Genomic DNA, 23992 nt, shown 5'->3' with positions numbered 1-23992 from the left:
ACAGCTTCCAACACAGACACAGCTACTGCCAACACAGACACAGCTGCCAACACAGACACAGACGCACAGACGCAGCTACAGATTCACATAAGCAGCTATAACAAAACCAAATGGGACATAATAGTTTATGCATAATTTCTATATATATATGATATTACTTTTAAAAATCTGCGTTGTAATAAACATTATTACGCGATAACACAGTACAAACCGAATAAACTTCGCCTATCAAATAAATAGAATGTAAATTTAACACTTACCCCTATGGCTGGAGAATAAAGGAGAGTGTACACTCCTTGACGTGATCCAAAAATGACCAGTGTGGTTTTTCGTGATTCGTCTTACTTAAATCCATAGGAGAGTGAGTACAAGTCGGGGTAGAATGCCCGTGCACCTCATGTTAATCATGATACCTGACACAAATAATCTGTGACTAGGTACATGTAATACAGTCGCTTACCTGGAAAAACACATTCACCCTATATAACGTTGTACGCATGTACAACGAGAAATAGTCTAATTGTTTTAAGACAAAACCAAGTTATTTATTTGCCTTATTCTGTGATAATACCTTCCCCCTCAGAAGAAAAAAAATGCACACATTTTTTTAGATATAAAAACCCTCACAGAATAAAAAGAAAAATAACTACTATCGATATGTTACACTATTTACACCGGTAGTACCGCCATCTGGATTTTCTGTACAAAAAAAAAATTATCCAAATTTTTAATCATGTTCTACTCAAGTAGTCTGCCACTATATTCTCAACCCCTCTTATTGCCTCTACACGAAAGCGATATGGTTGTAGTGTCAGCGCCAAACGCATCAATCGGGCGTTAGCGACCTTGGCCTTGTTTAAATACAATAGGGGTTGGTGATCAGTTTCGGTAACAAAATCTCTCCCAAAAAGATATGCATGGTACTTCCCAAATCCCCACACTACGGCCAAACACTCTTTCTCAATAACTGAATAGTTTTTCTCCCTGGGTAGCAATTTTCTACTCGAGTAAGCTACGGGTAACTTATTGTTATCTTGCTCTTGCAGTAAAACTGCTCCCAACCCAGTTTCAGAGGCATCTGTTCTTAAAATGAAGGGTTTGCTAATATCTGGCAATATTAATATAGGTGCACTGACGAGTTTTTCTTTCAACGTGCGAAAAGCTATATCCTGTGGTGGTCCCCACTCTACTTTGTTGGGTTGCCCCTTCTTTGTCAGATCAGACAGTGGGCTAGCAATGGCTGCAAAGTTTGGTATATACTTTCTATAAAACCCTACTAGACCTAGAAACGAACGAACTTGTGTTTTGTTGTCCGGTTTAGGTACGTTCCCAATCGCTTCCACTTGCTTGGGGCAAGGTTTCAACTGACCCAAACCACTGAGCCTATGACCCAAACAATCTAAATCTGTATAGCCAATACTGCATTTAGTGGGTCTGACTGTGAGGTTCGCTCTGCGGAGTCTATCGAAGAGTTCCCAAGACGGACACGTGCTCACTCCAAGTATTCGTGTACACAAATATGTCATCTACAAAGCTATCAACGCTTGCTAAACCCCTTAGCAACTTTCGCATCAAACGACAACAGGTGGCACTGGCACCTACTAACCCGAATGGCATTACCTTGAATTGATATAATCCTTTCTGGGTCGCAAATGCTGTCAATGTACGGGACTCTTGAACAACGTGAACCTGCCAATATCCCTTGGACAGATCTAATTTGGAAATCCATCGGTTTCCCGACAACTTCGCAAATAGACCCTCCATATCTGGCATTGGTTCTGCATCGAACACCGTAATTTTATTTAACTGTCGAAAGTCGATACAGAATCTGTTCGTCCCATCTTTTTTTCTGACTAGCACTACAGGAGAATATGGCGAGTTGGAGGGTTCAATCACCCCCAGATCCAACATTTTACTCACCTCTTCGTCCACACCTTCTCGTGCGTTGTATGGTACCGGATAACCTTTGATTCTAATGGGGTCAGATGTATTCAGTTTAATTTTGAGGTCTACTAAAGGTTGTACAACCTGGTCTGTCGGTGAATACATCAGAGTATTTAACCAAAAGCGCATTAATTTTTTGACGCTGGTCATTGGTCAACTCTGCACTCACATCGACTTGATCTACCCCTTCCCTTGCAACACCCAAGGGACACTCAAGGGGAACCTCGTGTTCTGATTCTCCCAAGTCGTCGTCGATGACTGCCGTACAAACGACATTCAAGACTCCTTTTTCTACTTTGTCGCTCTGTCTCTTGATGTACAACTTAAGCATGTTAGCATGGAATGTCTTTAAATTACCGTCTATGTCAATTTTGTAGTCCATGTCATTCTTGACCTCCTTAACTTCGTAGGGACCTTTCCACTGGACTAGTAATTTATTTGTGCTGGTAGGAAGAAGCAATAAAACCTGATCTCCTACAAGAAATTTCCTATCTCGCGCTCTGCGGTTATAATACTTGGCATATCTACGTCCCGATTTCATTAATTCGTCGCGTGCCATCTGGCATGTACTTTCAAGTTTCTCTCTCAGATCTAACACGTACTGGTATGTAGTTTTTATTTCCTCGCTTGGGACGTCACCTGTCCACAGTTCGCGTAGTATCCGCATCGGGCCTCGAACTGTTCTTCCTTACAGCAATTCGAAGGGTGAAAACCCTAAACTTTCTTGCGGTACTTCACGGTACGCGAACAGAACTGCGTTCAAATAACGGTCCCAGTCTTGCGGACGTTCCGCGCACATCTTTCGTAGCATACTTTTAAGGGTTCCATTAAATTTCTCTACCAGTCCATTACACATCGGATGGTATGGGGTAGTGTTTAGCTGTTTGATTGATAACAGTCTACTTATTTCACTCATGAGGTCGGAGGTGAATTGAGCACCACAATCCGTAAGGATTTCTTCTGGCACCCCTACCCTACTGAAGATGTCAACCAATGCTTCAGCCACCCGTTCTGTTTCAATAGTTGGTAACGCTACAGCTTCGGGATATCTGGTTGCGTAATCCACAAGAGTAAGAATATACCGGTTCTTCCTTTCGGTAACTGGTTGTATTGGGGCTACAATATCCACCGCCACTCTTTTAAACGGTGTATCTATTAATGGCATCTGTCCCAAGGGTACCCTTATAACCCTTCCCTTACATACGGTTTTCTGGCATACGTCACAAGACCTACAGAACCGCGTGACATCGCCATTAACACCAGGCCAGTAGAATTCAGCGACTACTCTACTGATGGTCTTCGCCTTACCTAGGTGTCCTGCCATGCTAGACTCATGGGCCACCCTAAGTACTTGAGATCTGTATCTCTGGGGTACGACCACTTGCCAATATCTCTTACCCTCCGGAGTGATAAACTCCCTATGAATTAGCCCGTTCCTACGAATGAATCTCGAGCTGCCCCCACCCTTGCAGTGTCTAATTGCACCGGACGCGATTTTCTCACTGACAATCTTGATCGATTCATCACGTTCTTGTTCTCGTTTGAATTCATCACGCGAAATTCCGGAGATCGATTTAGGGACTATTCATTTCTGAAGCGCGTTTTTCTCTCGCCTGGTTTGCGCTCGCGTTTCGACTGCCTGGGCCAAAGGTATTCTGAAATCTGCCATGGTTGGAAGACGGGAACCTTCAACATTACCGATCGTCAGATCGTAAATAGGGTTTTCCATACAAAGGGCATCTACAGTTCCGGTTAAGAAAGGTATTTCTACTGTGATCCTTGCTACGGGAATGCGACCGATCGTTTGATCGAGTAGCATGCATGGGGACTCCCATCTGAGCATTTGGTTATCCTGCACGAGACTACGTTTGATCACTACAGCCGTGCAACCAGTGTCACGTAATGCTACGATTTCTCGACCGTTCACGAAACCTCTCGTGGATGGTACTCGCGGTTCGGGAAAAAGACACGTGCCAAGTGTATGAATACCTGGTTCTACCTGCACCATATTACCAGATACACTTTTATTCTGTATAGCCACGGCTACCTTATGCATAAATCCCTTTCTATTAGGACATTTTACTTGAATATGACCCCATTCCTTACAAAAGAAACATTGTACACCCTGACGACCTGTGTCCCTAACTGACCTACTTGCCTCAGCTGATTTCACAAGCTCCCTAGGCATCGGTCTCGTAGACTGGTTTCCAGACTTAAAATCTTTTGAAACCACGTTCTGGGTTCCCCCATGAGCCTCGGCATAAAAATCGGCTTGTTTAGCCATATCCTGAACGTTTGAATAGACTTTCTCTTTCAGAAACTGACCTAGTTCCCTCCTCACTGTGTTCAACAGTTGATCTCTGAGCAAGAAATCAGTCAACCCATCAAACGTTTTCACCGCTTTGCCGCATTCAATCCACCGCTGAAAATAGTTCGCTATTCTAACGATGAACTGATCAAAGGTTTTTCCCTTCTCGGGCTTGCTACACCTGAACTTTGTACGAAAACCCTGTTCAGTCAGCTCGTACCTTTTTAGAAGTGCTTCCTTCAGAACGTCGTATTTGAACACATCGTCTCTAGGAAGTCGCGAGTACACATCCAGCGCTTTACCTTTTAATAAAGCACTGAGATGCAGTGCCCAGTCATTTCGACTCCACTTCTGGTTCTCGGCAAACCGCTCAAACCGATGAAGATAACTATCCATGTTATCTTTCTCATCGTCAAAGAGGGGTAGTTTGGGACCCTTTAATTTACTAGAGGCAGAATCGTGCTCTCCTTTTCTAGCTGTTGCTAACTCTATTTTCTCCCTCTCAGCTCCCCTTTCCCATTCTATCCTTTCCTTCTCGGCCTGTTTTTCTAGTTCTATCTTTTCCCTTTCGAACTGTTTTTCTAACTCCATCTTTTCCTTCTCTAATTCTGCCCGCCTTTCCTCTGTTTCCCTTTTTTCCCGTTCAAGCTGTTTGGTCATTTCCATCTCCTTTACCTTTTCATCTCTCTCCCGGGCTTGTTCTTCCCTTTCTAATTCCCTCGCCCTAACCCTTTCATCCTTCTCCCTGGCTTGTTCTTCCTTAATAAATTCCCTTAAACTTTCACCCTCTTACCCAAGTTCTTTACCTAAGGCGACCAAGTCCTTAAGTGATGACATGATTAATAGTAACAAAAATTTAATTTAACAAAAGAAACTATTCCTAATGAAGGCAACTCAAAAAATGAATAAGTATTTATACTAGACCCACAGACCTAGAACTACTAAACAAAATAAACACCTACTTGATTGTCTTCTCAAGAAGGTCACACACGAATATAAACAATAAGAGTTTACTTTCACAAACACTGATGACGGTTCACTTAATCCAAAATATCCCACTTCTGACACCATTGTCGCAGAATTGTAACCGAGTGGGTTTTTGGACGAAATGAACAAGCCAAACACAATGTAAGAAAGATGGAAATTTATGAATGAGTTAATGATTAAATATATGATGTAAAAAAAAATACAATTGAAAATAAACAAAACAAATATTGAATAAAATGAAGTGCAGATCCAAGAACCCTCATGGACTGCACTTACCACTTAAACAGCATGTTGTTCAACAAGAATAACATTATAAAGATTCAAAAAATAGTCTTTGAAACAACTTAAGATTCAAAATAATCTTTGACACACCTAAAGATTCAAAACAATCTTTGAAACAACTAAAGTTTCACAATAATCTTTGTCACAACTAAAGATTCAAAACAATCTTATCATGACTAAGATTCACAATAATCTTATCACGACTAAGATTCACAATAATTTTATCACAACTAAGATTCACAATAATCTTATCACGACTAAACTTCACAATAATCTTATCACAACAGATAGCGTTGTTTTGGAAGCTCCAGATGACTCCATGAAACTTTATACTGCTTCGTACAGCTTCGGACCGCTCTAGTTATATTCACTATAACATTTCATATACATTCACGGCTACAGACACGGTCAGCTACCATAATATACAGCTACTACAACAGTCAGTTACGAACACAGTCAGAATCATTTTCCAACACAGAAATAGCTTCCAACACAGACACAGCTACTGCCAACACAGACACAGCTGCCAACACAGACACAGACGCACAGACGCAGCTACAGATTCACATAAGCAGCTATAACAAAACCAAATGGGACATATTAGTTTATGCATAATTTCTATATATATATATGATATTACTTTTAAAAATCTGCGTTGTAATAAACATTATTACGCGATAACACAGTACAAACCGAATAAGCTTCTCCTATCAAATAAATAGACTGTAAATTTAACACTTACCCCTATGGCTGGAGAATAAAGGAGAGTGTACACTCCTTGACGTGATCCAAAAATGACCAGTGTGGTTTTTCGTGATTCGTCTTACTTAAATGCATAGGAGAGTGAGTACAAGTCGGGGTAGAGTACCCGTGCACCTCATGTTAATCATGATACCTGACACAAGTAATCTGTGGCTAGGTACATGTAATACAGTCGCTTACCTGGAAAAACACATTCACCCTATATAACGTTGTACGCATGTACAACGAGAAATAGTCTAATTGTTTTAAAACAAAACCAAGTTATTTATTTGCCTTATTCTGTGACATTCATACAGTTACAAGGTTTAGAGAAACATCAATTTAACACAATTTATTTTCAAATCATTCATATCTTTACAAGGTTTAGAGAAACATCTATTTAATACAATTCTGAAATTATTCATACCGATACAGGGTTTAGAGAAACATCAATTTAACACAATTCTGTAATCATTCATACCGATACAGGGTTTAGAGAAACATCAATTTAGCACAATTCTGAAATCATTCATACCGTTACAGGGTTTAGAGAAACATCAATTTAACACAATTCTGAAATCATTCATATCGTTACAAGGTTTAGAGAAACATCAATTTAACACAATTCTGAAATCATTCATACCGATACAAGGTTTAGAGAAACATCAGTTTAACACAATTCTAAAATCATTCATACCGTTACAGGGTTTAGAGAAACATCAATTTAGCACAATTCTGAAATCATTCATATCGTTACAAGGTTTAGAAAAACGTCAGTTTAACACAATTATGAAATCATTCATACCGATACAGGGTTTAGAATCACATCAATTTAACACAATTCTGTAATCATTCATACCGTTACAAGGTTTAGAAAAACGTCAATTTAACACAATTATGAAATCATTCATACCGATACAGGGTTTAGAGAAACATCAATTTAACACAATTCTGAAATCATTCATACCGTTACAAGGTTTAGAGAAACGTCTATTTAACACAATTCTGAAATCATTCATACCGTTACAAGGTTTAGAAAAACGTCAATTTAACACAATTCTGAAATCATTCATACCGATACAGGGTTTAGAGAAACATCAGTTAAACACAATACTGAAATCATTCATACAGTTACAAGGTTTAGAGAAACATCTATTTAACACAATTCTGAAATCATTCATACAGTTACAAGGTTTAGAGAAACATCAATTTAACACAGTTTATTTTGCAATCATTCATATCGTTAAACGGTTTAGAGGAACATCAATTTAGTACAATTCTGAAATCATTCATACCGTTACAAGGTTTAGAGAAACATCTATTTAACACAATTCTGAAATCATTCATACAGTTACAAGGTTTAGAGAAACATCAATTTAACACAATTTATTTTGAAATCATTCATATCGTTACAAGGTTTAGAGAAACATCTATTTAATACAATTCTGAAATTATTCATACCGTTACAAGGTTTAGAGAAACATCTATTTAACACAATTCTGAAATCATTCATACATTTACAAGGTTTAGAGAAACGTCAATTTAACACAATTCTGAAATCATTCATACCGTTACAAGGTTTAGAAAAACATCAATTTAACTCAATTCTGAAATCATTCATTCAGTTACAAGGTTTAGAGAAACGTCAATTTAACACAATTCTGAAATCATTCATACCGTTACAAGGTTTAGAGAAACGTCAATTGAACACAATTCTGAAATCATTCATATTGTTACAGGGTTTAGAGACACATCAATTTAACACAATTCTGAAATCATTCATACCGATACAGGGTTTAGAGAAACATCAATTTAACACAATTCTGAAATCATTCATACTGTTACAAGGTTTAGAGAAACATCAATTTAACAAAATTCTGAAATCATGCATACAAGGTTTAGAGGTACGTTCCAAATTGCTGAAAATGAAAGTTCCAACTGTCGATGGGTATCCTATTGTCTTGCTGATAGCGACTAAAGACAACTTGTGGACATATTTTCTGGATACTTTTATACCGTTTAAAATGAAATGACCCAAAAGGAAATGTCGTTAAGGCAGCGATCCAGAATATTTTCTTTATTAGACAAATATCGGAGAATTGCGAGAACAAGATAAACGGGACAAAAACAAAATGTAAAAGACGCGTAATTGAAATTATAGATTACTGCATTTGTATGGAAAAATATGAACGAGTTTTTTTTTTCAGATGGAAATACTACACGACCTGGGGAGTGCAGTAAATCCATCCGAAAAAACGAGTTCATATTTTCACATGCAAACGCAGTAACCTTTATATTATATGCGCATTTTCTTATTCTTCATAATGCTTAATTATATAAACAAAAACTTAACTGCAAGAAACAACGTTGCTGAATATATGCCGTATTGCAAACCTAAAACACAAGCGCAGATTAATCAGTAAACAACAATAGCATTATTAATGCGCACATAACTCCTCCAGGATAAATTTGAACTTAGTCACCTTTGAAAGAAAATGGCGTTTTGGTCTACATAAAATTGAAATTTATAGTCATATCGTGAATGAATGCGCATAGCAACAACCTTTCCATTTAGTCTGGAATGAATAGATTTTGATATTTTTGTCGATTCTACTAAATTTCGTGATAGTGAAGAGATTTATTTGTGTCAATTTTACATGATGTACATCTGATTTCAGCAGCGAGAGCAGCGCGATGACATCTGCAAGTGTGTTTCTCTTCTGTCATTTAATGTTTCAAATCATAATGCGTGGGAACTATGAAGTCTTTAAATTGTAATTATCAAAAAAAAAAAAAAAAAAAAATAACCCTATGGAATATAATCTTTATTTCATTTTGTGTGCAGTAAAATTACAGTACATTTTAGAAATGTGTAATCAAGCCTTACAACCCTTGGTTCGTATAATTTGGATTTGAGGAACTTAGAAAGTACAGTTTGAGGACATTCAGGACGTAAAACCATATATAAGTATATTTTTGCCATTCTCGTCACCATCAAAAGAAGACACCTTTATGCTTGTCACTTGCGTGTCATTTGTAGGGACCCAGCAGTTTGTTTTACCTGTCTGGCCACTATTGATAGCCTAAATCCGAAATGTGTTAAAACAGTTAATACGGAATATTGCCAAGCAGATGGTATGTGGCAGTCCACAAAACATCTGCTTTATTTCATTCAGAAAACAATTAATCAACCAAAACGTATAGCGTCCACTACATGAGTGTACATGATTTATTTAGAAAGTAGTTCCTAATACACTATTGAACACATGTGTAATGCAACTGAGTGCAATCCGAAGGTGTGCAATATCGTACAATATTGCACGATTCTGACACTGTAAAGACAAAAATGATCATATAATAAGAATGATTATCTATATATTGAACAAGGATATTGGAAAACGATTTTCATGTTGCAAGTCGTCAGAAGTTGTTATAATAAACCGTGATTCGCATTCGTTTGATGCGGAATATGAAATTAAAATTAAAAATGCAATTTTATCAGTGCCGAGTCTTTTCCAAAAGAAAGAATTTATATGATACACATGACTGAAACATGCACTCCCTTCGAAAAAAAAGTTAAATGTGAATTTTAAAAAGGTGGCTGGTTACTTGTGTGTGTGTGTGTGTGTGTGTGTGTGTGTGTGTGTGTGTGTGTGTGTGACAGCAGTTATAACACAATACTTTCTATAGTGTGACAACTAAACAGTAGCTAAGTACCTTTCCTAGTGGTGAGAGCGTCCGCCTCGGATGCGGGAGGTCGTGGGTTCGATCACTGTCCGAGTCATACCAAAGACTTACAAAAATGGTACTAACAGTTGCATCGCTTGGCGTTCAGCACTAAGAGGTTAGTGTTAGGACTGGTCGGCCTGGTGTCATGATAATGTGGCTAGTGGGACATAATGCTACGTGTCTGCGGCATGATGCCCCAGTGCTAGACATCACCATAAACTGCCACACTGCAGACATCGTAGCGATCTGACTCAAAGATTGTTAAAGCTACGTGAAAAATCCAAATCACAAACACACACACACACACACACACACACACACAGACACACACACGCACGCACGCACGCATGCAAGCACAAGCGGGAAGTCGCGGCTTCCAACAACGGACGAGTCAGGCCAAAAGACTTACAAAAATGGTACCAATGGCTGCCTCGCTAGGCGCTCAGCATTAGGAGGCCAGTGTTAGAACTGGTCGGCCTGGTGTCAAAATAATGTGACTGGGTGGGACATAATGCTACATGTCTGCGGCATGATACCCCAATGTTAGACATCACTATAAACTGCCACACTGCAGACATCGTAGCGATACGTTAACAATGCAAATCACACACACACACACACACACACACACACACACACACACACACACACACGTTTCCTAAAGACACACATTGGAAGCCAATCTGATCTGGCCTGGGTGAGCATCGAACTCGCTACACTTGAATTACGTGTCCGACGCTTTCCTAATTTAATTACCGTGGGTTCCAAAACTAATCGAAAGGATATTGGTGCATATTAAAGGGATTCATTATCAAATAAGTAATCGAAATAACTGTTAATGAATTTGTACGTACGTGTCTTCCAAAATAATAATATTTCGTAGCCTCCTTATTTTAATGTTGGGAATGATACCATGGAAATTCATAACGAATATGTTTGGAGTGAGCTTTAAATTATATAAGAAGAGATAGGTAAAGCCATAGGAGAACTGGATATATGTATTACATAAGAAGAGATATGTACAGTCATTAGAGAACTGAATATATGTATTACATAAGAACAGATAGGTAAATGTATTGGATAATTGAATGTATGTATTACATAAGACGAGAATTGTAAAGACACTGGAGACCTAATATATGTATTACTTAAGAAGAGATAGGTAAAGACATTAGAGACCTGAATATAAGTATTACATAAGAACAGATAGGTAAATTTATTGGATAATTGAATGTATGTATTACATAATAAGAGAATGGTAAAGACACTGGAGACCTGAATACATTTATTACAAAAGAAGAGAATGGTAAAGCCATTTGACAATTAAAAAGTGGAAAGAGTAGTCGACCATACAAACTGATAATTAAGTTTTGATTCACGGTAACAAAATACATTGTAGTTAAATTTGTTAAAACGATTTAATATTATTTAGGTTACAATAGTTGTTTCCTGGGTGTTGAATTATTATCTCTAAAAATGGCAAATTAATAAGTTCAAAATGTGTACATGTAGCAGTCTATTAAAAGCATTAAGTAAACTTTTCACTTATAATCTTTACAACAAACTTATAGAATAGGCATCTGTAAATCAGGCTTGTATTGAAACTCAGTCCGGGTTAAGAGAATGTGCATAACATTTTTATATTGCATGGTTTAGTTACTTGTTGTCTAAATTCACGTAAGAAATTATTTTGCGCTTTAATTGAATTTTTTAAACAAAAAGCCTCTGAGTGTTTGGTCGGATATACATTATAGTTGAAGTTATTTAAATTAAGGAATAGTGGGGGGAAACCCATTAATACTATTCTATGTATGAGCATGTTAAAAGAAGTTTTAGATGCAGTGCTACTTTGATGGATTTATGTGTGTCACTCGAGTACAGAAATGTCAATGTTTATCGCTGTTCTTTTTTAAATGATATGATTATTAGACTGTGGTAAATTTTTATAAGGGTTTGTGAGTACAAGTAATCAATAATTATGGGAGTTTTTTGCCATTGTTTCAACAACGGGTTTTACGTTTTACGAAGCACGTTAAGCACCAGCTGCATTTGATAACTATCAACATTTGTCCATGATTTTTGGATATAAAGAATACTTAAACTGGATTGCAATACAAACATTTCGAAAATACATTCCAAAGTTAATAACATAATGACATAATTTGAATATTCAAACATGTACATAGAATGTACATCCTGCTTCTAGAGAACATGTCCTTTTTTTAATTGACTTGAAGATCAATATCACTGTCATCCTTTGAGAAAGACATCCTCATCTTCCAGGTAAACACATATATCGTGTTATTATGTATATCTATATCATTTTTGGAAAGACATCCTCATCTTCCAGGTAAACACATATATCGTGTTAATATGTATATCTATATCATTTTTGGAAAGACATCCTCATCTTCCAGGTGACCACATATATCGTGTTATTATGTATATCTATATCATTTTTGAAAGACATCCTCATCTCCCAGGTAAACACATATATTGTGTTATTATGTATATCTATATCATTTTTGTAATTCTTGGTAAGCTATTGTACCTACAATATTCGTAATGTTTGTTTATGACAGTAAATTGTAATGATCATTTATTATCAAGATATTATATAGTTGATTTTTGCACACAGTTATAAAATTCTATTTTCAAGTTATTAACAACGTAGATAGCGTAGGATCTATAAATAGTTGTTGACGAAGGTGTTTTACGATTGTTAATAATAATAATAATAATAATAATAATGATAATAATAATAATAATAATAATAATAATAATAATAATAATAATGATAATAATAATCATTATAATAATAACACCTGTTGACAATTTCACATTGGCAGTTTTGGGTCAGATGGGTTCTTAGAAGAATTAAGTCATTTTCCATTGGATGTGTTAGCTCAAGTTGCCCCTGTCAAGACGTAAGATGTTTTCAAAGTGTCATTTAGAGAGTTGTAGAAATGTATTTTCACGTCTTATGCTTGTCTAATTACCTTTCGCTGAACAAATTTTCAGACTTACTTATTATGTTATTGTTGTAATATCAATCTTCAGACTATTTAACATTGTATTTCTATATTTTTTAGAGGAAACATTCGCTTGGATTATTCATTGTAACTACAAAGTGCTCATTTGACTAAGAGTTTTCTGAGGCTATTGTAAATTATTCAAATGATTTCTGGGCAATGCCATTTTGATGCATCAGGACTGTTGGCAGACCAGTACATTCGAAGATCGGAAATTCATTCGGAACATTCGATTATTTTAGATTTAAATAGCACGTCTTATGATTATTTTACATTCAATCAATAGCACTGTCAGCTCGTCTTGTATATTATTTGTATAAGATTGATAATTAAATTATTTGTTATGTTTTAAAAAACGTTCGTTTTTTTTTCTTCTTCTTTTTCTTACTTGGTTTATGATCATAGAGTTGAAACAATGGTGAATTATTTGCTGGGCCAGACCTTCAAAACTCGCTGAATTATTAAATTGTAAGTCTATTTAAAACATCAGAAAATATGGGCAGCTTCAAATAAAGAACAATTATCTTAAGCGTCTGATAAATCTGTCCAAATTATATATATGGATGAAAATCTCTCTAATAACTGTAATACATAATGACTCACGATATGTGCAATAATAAAATGTAATGATTCGCCAAACGTTCGCTCCCTATGGAATAGAGAAAAGGATTTTTAATGATGTATATTCATTTGTTTGCCACCATTGAAATGTATCAATATATCTTCTGCATTGTGTACTTGCCATGTTCAATTTTCGCTATGCAATAAACAAAAATTATTTCCAAATAATGAGTTCAAATAACATACCAGTACTACGAAGTTTGAATATAGGGTGACAGATAGACGGATCGATTTATATCCCTCTTTCACGAGGAAGGGAAGGCAATGTTCCTATGATTTATTGGATAATTTTACCTAATTGAATTGAAATAGTTATTGTCAAAGTTTTCAGCATTTTATCGTATCCAGTTACCTTTTGATTGTCGAAAGAATTAGTCATATTAATTAATATACCTGGCCTTCTTAGTATACAAATTTTAAAGAGTCGATCTTTATTTTTAATTACTTTTCTAATATCTGCTGCACACGAGATTTTATCATCATGTTTTAATGACATAACTTTCGAGGTAATAGTCTTAGTTAGAAACTTCACTATCTTATATCTGAATAAAAGTATACAGCTGGTACAATAAAACAGTTCATTACCAGCAAAATCTATGATTTATATAACACATTCTCTTATCATAAGATTGCTTCAAAGGTGCAAATGGAACCATATGATGAAAACTCCATGATGATCGGAGAAGCAGTAGATTGATTTTATAGATACCACTGTGAAGCATATTTATATAATCCGATACTCGAATCTTGTCTAAAACTGGTTGCTAGGCTCCTTGAGAACCATAATAATTTGATTTTAGTCCTGACTGCAGTATATTAACACTGTAATAACGCATTAAGGACAGTGACAGACGCGACCTGAGAGAGCATTAAGGACAGTGACAAACGCGACCTGAGAGAGCTTTGAAGTGAATTCTGAATTATGTCCAATATAATAAATCTGGTGCAATATGGCGGTGTAGAAGAAACACGCAGAAATCAAGTTGAGTAGACTCGTGTGGATTTAGCCCATTTGTTTAGTATTGTTCATTTTAGGAAGTGGCAGATACGATTATGTTTGGATATCTGCATTTCCTCCATTACAGTTTCTTCTCTTGCACCTATAATGTGTATCAAGGCAGTCAATACTAATTAGTTAAAAACACATTAAGACGAATATGAGCTAATGTGAAGCCAAGAATATTATAGTTATCATCAATGGCTTCATTGATTGACATTTCACATATACTAGTTTTCATATGTGACTTTTAAATAGATATAGCACATTAATTAAACAGATCCCTAAATGAAACGACTGTAAAGAAAATTGGTCAGGAATTTATTTTTAAAAAAAGGAAAGACAAAGGAATGATTTATTACACTCAGGTTGAAAGTTTGCAACACATGAGGCATATAAAAAATAGAACACGACAACGTCGTGACGTCATAGCACAGGGCTTTAAACAAATCAGGAAAACACACTCTAAGAATCTGCAAAAGTTTTCAAGAGCCTTATTTTACTTGTATTCATTAATTGATTATATTGATAAGAGTTTGTCCAGAAAATGCAATAGTTGTCTTTCATCATGAAAAATAAAAACAAGATGGAAGATAATAATATCCATTACTTATTTCATGCAATTGACAGAGTGTACAATACCTTTCTTTATATGAAACATTAGGCCATGTTCAAGTTTTGAATACGATACCTAATATTTGCCGCTCTATACTCAGTTAAGTATTTCGACAGGTTTTTCGTTATCACTCCGTTGGTCTTAGTGGTTAGAGTGTCCGCCTCGGATGCGGGAGGTCACGGGTTGGAACCCAGGCTGAATCATGTCAAAGAAATCAAAGAAGTGTCACTCAGCATTATGAGGCTAGTGTTAGGACTGATTGGCCTGGTGTTAAGATAATGTGGTTGGGCAGGACATGATGCTACTTTTCTGCGGCATGATGCCCCAGTGCAAAACATCACAATAAACTGCCACACTGCAGACCTTGCAGCAATGTGACTGAACAATTACTAAATGTACGTGAAAAATCCGAATCACACAAACACCCTCACACACACAGACACACATACACACTATAGCCAGGAATTGTACTCCTTATCTTTACAGCGTTAGGGTTGTTGATTGATTATCTTTACAGCGTTAGAGCTGTTGGTTATCTTTAGAGCGTTAGGGCTGTTAACTGTTTATCTTTACAGCGTTAGAGCTGTTGATTGATTATCTTTACAGCGTTAGGGTTGTTGATTGATTATCTTTACAGCGTTAGGGATGTTGGTTATCTTTGCAGCGTTAGGGTTGTTGACTGCTTATCTGTACAGGGTTAGAGCTGTTGATTGATTATCTTTACAGCGTTAGGGCTGTTGGTTATCTTTAGAGCGTTAGAGCTGTTGACTGCTTATCTTTACAGCGTTAGGGCTGTTGATTGATTATATTTACAGCGTTAGAGCTGTTGACTGCTGATCTTTACAGCGTTAGGGTTGTTGATTGATTATCTTTACAGCGTTAGGGCTGTTGATTGATTATATTTAGAGTGTTAGTGTTGTTGATTGATTATCTTTACAACGTTAGGGCTGTTGATTGATTATCTTTACAGCGTTAGGGCTGTTGATTGATTATATTTAGAGTGTTAGTGTTGTTGATTGGTTATCTTTACAGCTTTAATGATGTTGATTGATTATCTTTACAGCGTTAGGGTTGTTGATTGACTATCTTTACAGCGTTAGGGCTGTTGATTGATTATATTTAGAGTGTTAGTGCTGTTGATTGATTATCTTTACAGCTTTAATGGTGTTGATTGATTATCGTTAGAGTGTAAGGCTGTTGATTAATTATCGTTAGAGCGTTAGGGCTCTTTACTGTTATAACAAGAAAGAATAGTGTATATATCAAAAGTCCTTAACCAAATTCAGGCAAAGAATTAAACCCTTAAACTCATGTTGTAAATGTTTTAACAACTGATGTGTCCTGCTTTGAAAGTCATTCTCGCAAAATTTCATCCTCCTAGATTTCCACTGGACAATTCAGTCAGAATAAAATCTCTTTGGGGAAACATTCAACCTTTCTCAAGCTTCCTTGGAGTCAAATGTTAGGACATGAATATAAACTGGGACTTTAGGGCAATGAAAAGCGATAACTCTACTTTAATCTAACTCTGCAGGACCCTTGAGCAAGCGGCTGACTTAAGACGTTCAGCTAACTCGTGTTTCTAAGCTAAGATTTAAGTGGCAACTTTACCTCTTCATTTCGTGTTGTATTCTGTTTGATAGATGACGTTGACTTATATGTAGGTCTGCAAGTTGGCGTGGCATCGACATTTCTAAATCGTTCTGTATGTATACGAGGGTCTCTCTCGTTAAAAAAAAGGAATGCTTGTGCGTTAAAGATTGCTTCTTGCACCCTTGCTGTTACTAATGTAATTTGCTTGTAAAATTATCTGCATGACAGACTCCATCTAGTTTGTCTTGTTGCATTAACCCAGAGAAATTTGTTTGACTTATAAGGAATCTAACATCAAAATAATAACACAAGGTCATGGCACGCGTTGCATTTACAGTCGAGAGTCTTAAAGTGCATACCAGTGTAGATAAAGTAAATAACATTCAATATCATTTGAATAGAAAATAAAATCTGGAAGTGGTATAAAATATATATATATATATAAAACGATGAAAAATTTCGCCATAATAACTAAGAAATACACTCAGGTGTGTTTTCGAAAATAACACACATCGGACAGATTTTATCGCTCGGTAATTTCCAGAGTGTGTAGATCGCCTTACGTCATATTTTGAACACACCTTATTTCCGTTAATATCGAAACATAAACAAAGCACGTGTTCCGTTCCATATTAGTTTGAAACGTTTTATCATCACAATCTTGCCCAGAGGAGATCGTGGAGGTACAAGCAAGGGCAGCGGGGTCAGGAGTGTTGCAGCAAATTGTGGGAATATAAATGCTGATGGGTTTTCCATGCATTCCAAGCACTTCGTCGTAGGTGGATAGAGCATATATAGGCTCAACTTCAAATATGTACCTAAATAGGAAACATTCTAGTGTGAAATGAAAGGAGCAGAGGGCAGAAAACTCGGTCGGACCATCTCAGTTTGCTCTTTTGATTTTTACAAAATCTATCCATATATAGGGCACCAAAGAAAGTCAAACTCAATGACGATGCCGTCCCTTCTATCCACTGTGTGAAGGAAACCGACAACCAAGCCAAGGTAACTGCAATTGTATCAGAACCGTCAACAACAAAGCATCAGCTGTGTAGGTTTGAAATGTTGTCACTATCAGAGGAAATAACTTGTCAAGTGTCACTTCCAAAGAAAATGAGAAGTGGCTATTCAGAGGAAGAAACAGCAAGGGTGAGTGTTAATGACAAGTACCATATTATTATATATATGATAATCAACAGATCAGTCACAACATTATTTCCATTTGTACCCTGTAGAATGTTCCTTCACTGTTTCCAAAACAAATGCAGTACATATCTAATTAGTCATGAACTGAGATATAAACATTTTATAAATATTGTCAAAATTTTCATGATGCCTTCAACTTTGATTGACCATGTGAATACAAAAATCTTTCTGCTGGTAGATTTAGAAGACCTACATATATATTTCATTGTCGGACTAATGTGTGAATCAGATTGTACACATATATATACACAGACATGAAATGTTTTGAGCTTGCCACAAGGTTATAGTTTCGAATCCCATTTGGAACAAGGTGTACTTGGCTTGACCTAACATCGTCAAGTTTGTCAGTTGCTTGTGCATTTTTGAGGTTTTGTACAGATAATACAGCTTCCTACAAAAGTTAAACTAGCCAACACAAAACAACTGAATTATTGTTAAAATTGGCATTACGAATAAAGCCGGTTGACAGGGTGTAAGTGAAATATTGTTGCATTAAACACCTCAAAATCAAATATAAAATTGCATATGATTTAATATTGTGCCAACATTATGTTACAGATTATTTAGGCAAAGAGCAGCTGCTACATGGAAAAGGAAGGTCTTGTAAGGAGTGTCGAATTCTTTAAGTACCATGGGATTCCAATCAAATCCCAAATTACAGACAGACATGCCCAAATAGTGAAATGGGTGAGGGAAAATATGACAGATACTCAACATTATTTTGGAGGTCTGGCATGTTGCTAAAGGTAAAGAAAAATCAAAATGATTTTGCATTGATAGTCATTGTTATCTTGTCTTTATGAAGTGAAGAAGAACCAGAGTAAAATAACTGTCAATGCAACAAATGCTAATGTTTTTAATGTGAAGTTTTAGATATTCATAATATAACATCTTGTTCAATCAGTTAATAAAATAGGATTTTTTAAAAAAAAAACTTCCATTTGACTTAAGATTGTTGAAACAAACATTTCATGATGCTCCTAATGTATGTTTCTATACACAGGACTGAAAAAGAAACTCTTTGACTTATCAAAAGAAAAAGACTGTTTGGATATAACTCCATGGATACAGAGTTTGGTCAACCACCTGAACTGGACTGCAGCATCATCGCCTGACCAAAAGTAAGAAGTAATGCTGGAAAACTGGCTGTCTGTTAAAAGCCACATCAGTAATGTGCATTCTGACCATGGTGATTTATTTGTATCATGTGAACATGGTACTTTGGAGGGAAGAGAGAGACAAAAGAAGTTGCTGAAACCAGATTTTTAAAAATGGTTGAAATATATATATATTTTTAAATACTTGTATTATTGGCAACAATGTTTTTGGGTCCATCGAGTTTGTTCGATTAGCAGATTTATTTCTTATTGTTCATAGATATTTGATAAGCAGAAGCATCTTATGGTGTACATGTCATATAATCACGTGACTTTGACTTAACTCTATTGGTCCTGTAATTTATTGACTTTAGATAGAATTTCGCTAGTGCAGACTTCAATTTGTATGCAAGATAGCATAAAACCAAGTCTTGATGAATATATTTTATAACTTAAAGTATTTTAAAAGCTTGAAGAGAGTGTGATCGGCAGACAAATGAGAAAAAGATGTACCGATGCTGTCATATGGAAAACAACAATGGAGGAATGCCACTCCATGATCAATCGATGATTGGTTTTTCCTATCATGGAATGCTTTCAAGGTAAATCTTACATTAATGCAGACAAAAACATACTGATTCTGGTTTTTCAGGTTTTTATTTAAAGTCCAGTGTATTCATCTTCAAATTAAATTATATATATCAAGATCTGATCTTTTGATATCCTGCAGTGTAAAATTGTAAAACAGTTTTTAGTGTTTTGGAATGTTTGCAAATAAAGTATCTATAAAAATAAATTATCTGTATTCTGATAGAATTATATACATTGCATCTTTTTTACTTTTAAATAGGTTTTGGCTAGCTGCATTGCATTTTAATAAAAACAGCCAAAGAGAGCAAACATGCACTAAGGATGGGAGAGCCATATATAAATTAATGGATCCAAGGTACAAGAAAGAAGAATACACTGTCAGGAAAATCCTTGTTGACTCAACATATGGTAAGATAATACATTAGTAATTAATAAACAGAAAGGAATATATCACTTAGATATATAAATACTGTTGTACCTAGTGTAAGAACATATATCATTTTTTAAAAAGTAAATTCATACAGTAAAGGCAAAGTATTTGTTAAAGTTGACACTCATTTAATTTTAAAACTATGATTTTGCCCTGCGATAAAATAATAACAATATGCAAACGATAGTAAAGACAAATATTTTTAATTTCTGAATTAACTTCAAAAAAAAACTGCAGTTTATGGCTTGTACAATACAATGCATATTAAATTTAATTTGCAGATTATGTTGAATATCTCATGAAAACTTCAGGTAGATGTACCACCACCATTATGTAGTCTGTATGAGAGGCCTGACAAGGATATTGCTACTCGAAATCTTCTTAGCAGGCTGTCAGCCTCATGAAAGCCAGTGTAGTTCAGGTTTTGATCAGGAAAGGCAGTCCGTATCCTCTGAACAACACATGACGGAATGATGACCCTCACTTCGGTGCCCACGAAGTGCCAACACCACTAAGCATATTGTCTATATGCTGTATATGTCTTCTGAAAATTAAGTTGAATTAAAATGTGCTTTATGCATTAGATCAAATTAGTTAATCAAAAGTTTTAGTAGATAGTGTTAGTAATGGCCCAGTGTGATTTATCATTATTCTGTATGATATCCATAAAGTTAAATGATTCCAAATATAATCTGTGCATATGTATATATGTATATATGTGTATATATATATATATATATATATATATATATATATATATATATATATATATATATATATATATATTGCTTTTCATATTGTATATATATTACCTTTTAATTTTCCGACACAAAAAATGAAATAAAACAATAATTGTACATGTATATATTTTGTTGTTTTGGCATGATTTATTACTATCACTGTGGTTATAAAGGTTAAACAGTGTAGGCCTCCAGAAAAGGGGTTCAATCCATGAAAGCATAAACTGACTGGAAAAAGAGGTTTATTTATTTGCTGTATTAATAACCCCAATACTGTGCTGTCAATGCATAGATCATGAAAACAAAAGAACATGAAATCTTATTAAGACATTTTTCTTACTCATTTCCTTGTTCTGGACGTTGTTCTTCTCCAAATTGTTGTCTATACTGGTAGCATGCAACGTTTAAAACATGGATGTATAGACAAACTGGACTGGACCCTGGATGGTGTGTTATACATTGTATTCATTTCAGACACTTCTGACTTTATGTCAGAACAACATACACGTTCCCTTGCTGTGGGCATTACCAAACAATCTCCACAATTACACATAAAACAGAGTTTCCTTATTTATTGTATAGTGCTCTGCTTGTCCAATTTAGTCTCATATTTATGAACACATGAATAGTACAGTACGGTGACATAAACGTATTAAAGTCAGAAATAGATAAAACCTGCATTACAACACTGTGGAATTAAATTAAATATGAAAGAAAAAAGAAGTTGCAAGTAGATGCTTACCACAGAAAAAAAAGTTTATATCATAGTTTATAAAAATCAACTATTAGCATAATATGAGAAATTTGAAATTTTGACTTGTACCTTTTACTTATCCACGTATAAATACGTATATACCCATGAAATGCAATACACTTATACAGTCTTTATTACAGGTGAGACAAATTCCATTTATAAACAAACAGGAGAATGTTGAACAGTACCGTCGGATACATATATTTATCGTAACTTACGTCCGTAGACATACTCAGAAAGCAATTACCATGAATTTGTCCCTCAAGTTATCTTGTCTTTCTTCATCGTCATCTTCATCTGCAACTTCGGATTCGTGGGTATTGGAAATATAGAGTTCAAACTGGTACAGATTAATTTGGGTGCCTTCAGCCCTTCTACAACACTATCAGAATCAAACGGGCTTATTACCTCCCCTTATTCGAATGGCGCAAACCCGCAAAATTTACAATTCACTTCCTTCTGAATCGCAGCTTTCGTGTTGAGTTTCTTGAACTTTTCCATAATATGACGATGCCAACTCGATCTTTGTTTACAACAAGTGTTCAAAATGTGACGTCACACTTTGTTTTCACTAAATACCGAAAGTGGTCGACGGTTGCATTCGGTTATTATCGTAGACAGGTGCAAATGCGATATAATAATAATAATAATAATAATAATAATGAGGACTTTGTAGAGCGCCTAATCTTTGAAAGTTCTAAGAGCTTTACAACATTAGACAACACATAAGATAAAAAACATATAGAATGATATGATTACAAAAACAAACACCATGAAATTAGATAACATAAAAAAACATGCTGAGAATATTTAAGGTAGGAAACATTATTAGGTCTTTAATTTTGTTCTTGCAGTCGAAATAAGTGAGTTTTGAGAGCTATCTTGAATGGTATCACTGTGTCTTTGTGTCTAAGTTCAGTTCGCAATTCATTCCACGTTGCTGGGCCCTGGTATGCAAAAGAACGCTGTCCATATGACTTTGTTTTCATATTGGAAATGATGAGTATACGAATGTCAGAAGAGGAGCGTAAGTATCTTGATGGTGTGTACACATGGGTGAAGTCGGATAGGTATGTTGGACTAGAGTCCGTAAATGAAACGTAGCACAGAGAACAAATTTTGTGTTTGATTCTGGATCGAATGGATAGCCAGTGTAGTGTACATAGCCGCGGGGAGGTGTGCTCTGATCGTGGTACTCTAAGTATGATTCGAGCAGCCGTGGTCTGAACTTTTTGAAGTTTCTGGAGTAAATATTGAGATGAACCAGACAGAATTGAGTTACAATAGTCAAGTCTTTAAAGACCTAATGAACACACAAGTGTTTTAGTGGCATCAACTGAAATATATTTAAAAATGGAGCTGATGCGTCTCAGCTCAAGATATGCAGCCTTGCATATATTCATGACATGTTGGTGCAGTGTGAGAGTACTGTCCAGAATAACACCTAGGTTTCGTACTGATTATGTGAATTTAATGTTGGTGGTGCTGATATTTATTGTTTGATGTAAAGGATGTGAACAAGAAAGTCTTTGTGTTGGGATCAGAATTGCCTCAGTTATATCATCATTCATCTGCAGCTTGTTACAAGTCATCCATGATTTCACATCAGAAACGCACCTCTCTACACCTTGGATGGTAGCATCAACTTCAGTTGGGTGGCTAGATTTGTATATTTGCGTGTCATCTGCGTACAATTGGTGAGACACTGGATGATGATCTATGACACTTGAGAGCGGCTGAGTGTATAGACTGAAGAGAACAGGTCCAAGAACAGACCCCTATGGAACACCACAATTTAGAACTGGGCTTGAGTGTATGCCATTTGCAGACACAATTTGTGTCCTGTTGACCAAGTAGGACTTGAGCCACAGTAAGGCTGTATCATGAATGCCAAACAGATGCTGGAAACGGTGAAGTAATATATCATGATTAATGATGTCAAATGCTGCAGACATATCAAGGAGGGTGAGGACTGTAATCTTTCCGCTGTACAAAGCAGAGAGAATGTCATTAACTACGTTTAGAAGAGTATTTACAGTACTGTAGCAGGGGCGATATGCAGATTGTACATTGCTAGAAAGACTGTTTGAATTCAAATGAGATACAAGCTGGGATAGAACAACCTTTTCAAAGATGTTTGGTATGAATGGGAGATTAGTAACTGTGCGGTAGTTCTTTAAATCGCTATGGTCTAGTGTTGGTTTCTTCAGCAGCGGCTTTACAATGGCAGTTTTGAAAAATTATGTGAATTCCCCTGATGAGAGAGAGGTATTTATAACATCAGTTAGTGAAGGCAATACTGGATCTAAGCACTCAAGCAGCAG

General features: G+C 35.9%; 2 pseudogenes; one reads left to right on the top strand and one right to left on the bottom strand.

The window, feature by feature from the left end:
- Positions 1-731: 731 nt before the first annotated feature.
- Positions 732-4648, bottom strand: LOC149800524 (uncharacterized; annotated as a pseudogene).
- Positions 4649-18641: 13993 nt separating this feature from the next.
- Positions 18642-23992, top strand: part of LOC149800523 (uncharacterized) — a 46866-nt pseudogene continuing 41515 nt past the window's right edge.

This window comes from Sinohyriopsis cumingii, chromosome 4 (assembly GCF_028554795.1).
Source record: "Sinohyriopsis cumingii isolate HCF-2022 chromosome 4, ASM2855479v2, whole genome shotgun sequence".
In the NCBI taxonomy this organism is placed as follows: Eukaryota; Metazoa; Mollusca; class Bivalvia; order Unionida; family Unionidae; genus Sinohyriopsis; species Sinohyriopsis cumingii.
The sequence above is the reverse complement of the archived record's forward strand: the minus strand, read 5'-3'. Positions and strand labels throughout refer to the sequence as shown.